The sequence below is a fragment of the Palaemon carinicauda genome, chromosome 10, assembly GCF_036898095.1.
Source record: "Palaemon carinicauda isolate YSFRI2023 chromosome 10, ASM3689809v2, whole genome shotgun sequence".
Classification (NCBI taxonomy): domain Eukaryota; kingdom Metazoa; phylum Arthropoda; class Malacostraca; order Decapoda; family Palaemonidae; genus Palaemon; species Palaemon carinicauda.
The window spans coordinates 89,335,861-89,340,694 of record NC_090734.1 but is presented as its reverse complement, the minus strand read 5'-3'; positions in this window follow the sequence as shown (position 1 = coordinate 89,340,694).

The following is a 4,834-nucleotide window of genomic DNA, read 5'->3' as shown; positions in this document are numbered from 1 at the left end:
GAAGATGGAATTGGTGCATAGAGAGTAGCATCATCTGGATATGAAACAAACTGGTTTTCTAGACCAAACCTCATGCCATGCGTATATAATATGAAATGTGATGGGCCAAGAATTCTACCATGAAGAACTTCAGATATCGCATTCCAATACAGTACTCACTATTGAGCCCATCAATAACAACTCTTTGCGATCTATTACCTAAAAATTCAATAATAATGCTAAAAAATGACACACCCACTCCCAACTGTTTGAGTTTGAAAACAAGGGCCTTATGATTAGCATGGTCAAAGGTACCACTTAAATCAAGGCCAATCATACAAACTTCCTGACCATACTCAAGGGATTTCCGTACAGCATTGGAGATTGTAAGAAGGGCATCACATGCTCCAAGGCCTTTACAAAAACCAAATAGCAAACTAAGGAACAAATGATTACCATCAGCAAACCCATCAAGGCAGTCAAAAACTTTCGATAATACGGGAGTTTTGAGAATTGGGCAGTAATTGGTTGGTCTTGAGCTACCACAAGCACATTCACATAGTGGAGTAACATTTCCAATTCGCCAGCAAGTACTAAAAGCTCCCCTTCTTGTTAACTTGCGCAAAATATCAGATAACTTTGGTGTAAAGAAATCTTAATTTTTTATAAAAAACAAAGGAAAAATACCATTTAGGTCTAGCCTCCATATGCATCAAGGTCCAATAAGGGAGCTTCAATTTCATGATATCGAAAAGCTAAACAAGTTAGTATAAAGAGGCCTACGTGGTTTAGGCCTACAACCACACCCTTTCATCAAAGGCATTACCTTTGGGTCTTTACAATGTCCCCTATGATCTTAACAGTGCCCTCTTTTTACCCATTTACTGGTTTTGCAGTAACTTGATGTTTTGAGGAGAAATTCTTATTTTTTTTCTAAAAATATCAAGATTAAAGGTTTAAAATCTGCTCCAGAATGGCAGGAGCCTAGGACAGTGACAGTGGCATATCGAGTAGGACAATGGCCTGAATACTGATCATATATACATAAGATCAGTGCCCAAGCCTCCTCTCCACCCAAGCTATGACCAAGAAGGTCCAGGCAATGACTGCTGATGACTTAGTAGATAGACCTATAGGCTCCCCCCCCCCACCAACAACCCCCTCCCCCCTCATCCTTAGCTCACAAAGATGGTGAAGTAGCAGCGACCAAAGAAACGAACAAGTCTGAGCAGGACTTGAACCATAGTCTGGCGTTCACCAGTCAGGGACGTTACCACATCAGCCACCACAACCCTGAGATGAAACCAGTCTTCCTCAAAATGGAAGTAGCCTTCATGTGTTCGTCTGAATTTTATCATTCAAGATTTTTTTTCTTTTTTGCAATCATTAAATGAGGAAGAAATATTCTAGTAGACGAAGCCCTCTTCTAACAGAGATGTGTCTACGTGGTACAACATTCAGTTCCTGTTTGTCAGCTCAAGGAATCGTTCCTATCATTTTGCCCACCCGTCCAGCAAGCTGTGAAATGTCGATGTTCAATGTCAATTGGAGAGAAAAGATGTACTGCTTGTATAGTGTATGTAATGTAAAAGAAATGGCAAGAAAAATTAACTCATTTAGAAGTGTTAAAAGGTTTTCATAGATGATAGAGCTCGGAAGCAGGGACGACAATAGAAAAGTGAAAGAGTGGATGATTCAGAAGTGTTAAAGAGGTAGACAAAGTTGAAAAGTTGCATATATGGTGTGGAAGAAGTATCGGAAAGAAATGCCTTGATATCCAATAAGTGCAAAGGTTCATATAATATGGGAAAGAATGGTAGTCTTCTGTAGCACAGAAGTGTATAAAGCCACAAGTTAGGTGATTTTCAACGTTTCAGGCGTTGAATTTAGAATATTACAATTAACGACTAGTACAGCGGTAACGTGTTTGCCTCGCATATGCATGGCAGCAGATAGATCCCCGCTTGGGACCGTGATTTTGAGCTTTTTACTGGGGTGGCCACTGCTGTAGTAGGGCCCCACGGTGGGGGGTTGGGCTTGCACGGCTGACGTACTGGTGAGCATCTATCGTGATGAAATTTGAACTGAAACCAGACACCTTTAATTTAGTCTCTTTAAAACCACCCCACATTAGTGGGAGCCACATTCTGTTGAATTAAGTGACGATATAAGTAGTTATCTTTGAGTGTTTACCGTGAGTGAGCGCAAGGTAGATTAAAGAGGATGATATATTGAAGTTAGTTGGTATTCTGTTTTATAAGTAAAACATCTCTGCTCCCTAAATCAAGAGTCAATGATATCTACAGGGGATGGTAATGCACTTTAAAGTCATTGAATGCTGACCAACTATGACTTGCCATTTTACCGGTTTTTTTTTTCTCTCTACTAGTCTACATAGGTGGCCTTTTATAACCTTTTCAACGCCCTACAATGCAGTAGGTTGTCCTATACCCTTTAACTTTCAGTTCATAGTACAATATCTGGTTTCTTCAGTTGCTACTTAGCGCTGGTGGTCTCCTTGAGCCCAGGGCCTGGAGGATAGTTCAAATGCCACGAATAAGATAGATGTTCCGACCAGGTCAGTTTCTTTGCTAAATAAAATAGTTTGGGAAGGTGAATTTTGTTGTCAGCTTTGTCGTCTTCAATGTTTTCGCTCTGTTTATTTAGTTATTTATTTTTCTGTGGTTAATGACTTAGGCTATACATCTTTCCTTGTGTCCGAACAAATTGATTCTTTTTTTATCATTGACTATTGTCTTTTTGTGATCCTAAATCAGCCTTTATAGGAAGTTTCTGCAAAATAACACAAATTTCTATACAGACATCAGTTGTATTTTGTGTCGAAGGATATGTAACCATGTCTCCTCTACGATCAAGTAAATAAGTTATACCTTTTCCACGTTAAGGGAGAAGCTTACTAACCAAAAAGAAAAATATGTATTAAAAAATGTAGCCTTGTGAAAGACCTACAGGAAAAGTCTTAACATTCAGGTGGGTGGCATCATGGCTCCTTATGCATTGAGGTATTAGACATGCTCCCGATGGTCTATATGTAGGTGTATGAAGTGCTAATGTTGTGCGAGTGTTATGCTCATCTACGATTCAACAAAAAATTTCGAAATAGGCAGTGACAGTTGTGGTGTTAGGTCTTTTCCGAAGGTAGTCGTCACTAAGGAGGAAGTTAATGTTTAAAAAAAAAAAATTGACTGATAATATATTAATGACTGATGCGGAAATTTCATCATCATATTTACTATTATAGTTAGTCAACATACGATTAAAAAACCGCATATCAAACATAATCATGTAAGTGTCCCTGACCTGAACGGAATTAAAATCTTTGGATTAGGAGATTGTATAATAACATTCTTTCCATTGTGTTTCATCTATGTAACAGGTCGTTACAGAACAATGGCTGTTTCAGATAAACACATAGAAGTCTCATCCACGACGTGTTTAGCCTCACACACATAATGCACAATTGGCGTTTACCTTGCAAGCATTCATTGCTCCTTAGTTTGAGACCTCACCATTCCAATAGCAAACACTCTTGTCTCAAATCTATATATATATATATATATATATATATATATATATATATATATATATATATATATATATATATATATATATATATATATATATATATGTATATATATATATACATACATATATATATATATATATATATATATATATATATATATATATATATATATATGTATATATATATATATATATATATATATATATATATATATATATATATATATATATATATATATATATATATATATATATATTTATATATATACATATATATATATATATATATATATATATATATACATACATATATATATATATATATATATATATATATATATATATATATATATATATATATATATATATATATATATATATATAACATTCTTCATTGGATACCATGCAATTTATTTTTACAATGAAACTTTTTCCAACATATTTCCACGAGTTCGACCTTCACATTGACTAGTTTACCTCAGTAACTATAAACAACTCTATCTATTTGTCTGCCCTAACCCATTGCCCTTGGATAATCCATTTCATAATTCACTAATGCTGACAGGCAGAGCCTTAAGCTCTGAAACGGTGTTCCTCCTCCTTGTTCATTCTTATCCCTTGTACAGTTATGTTACAATTTTCTCCTGCCACTCCCAGTTTGAATCGGTTAATCCACAAATTAATACATTTGTTCTCTTTCACCATCATCATAGTCTTCCATCACGATAAAGGACATCTCTTCCCTACCTTTACACCTATCAGCTACCTCTAATACAAAAATATTTTGACCTCATTCATACACTGTCTTCCCATTCTCGTTTGTTTGATTATGTGTTATCATATTCAACTTTGTCGGATCTGATTTTATATGGAATATTTTCTTGCTCTAATGAATTTTATGAATTTAAGGATTCCCAGAAGCAAATTGTGGATGGGAAGCCTTTATTTTGAGGGGATACTCTTAGTGCAGCCTCTTGGCACTTTGGCACAGGGGCTTCATACTGGAAGAGTATGGGATTTGAGTTGCATATAGGAGGCAAATGATATTTGTGTTGGGACTCTAAATGAGAATTTGCTCATGTAATCCAGCTATTAGTGCCCACTAATAGGTTCAATTCTTTTACCGGTTTAAATGATAATTTATGTAGGTCTAGCTTTCAGTCAATTTTACAAATCGCCCATATGTAGAATAATCAGGTAAGGTATTTTTCATAATCGTCCATTGACACTCGATTCTCTTTTGCGATATGAATCTATCGGTTTCCTCCTCTTTTTTTTTTCTTTTTTTTTTTTTTTTTTACTCATTGCA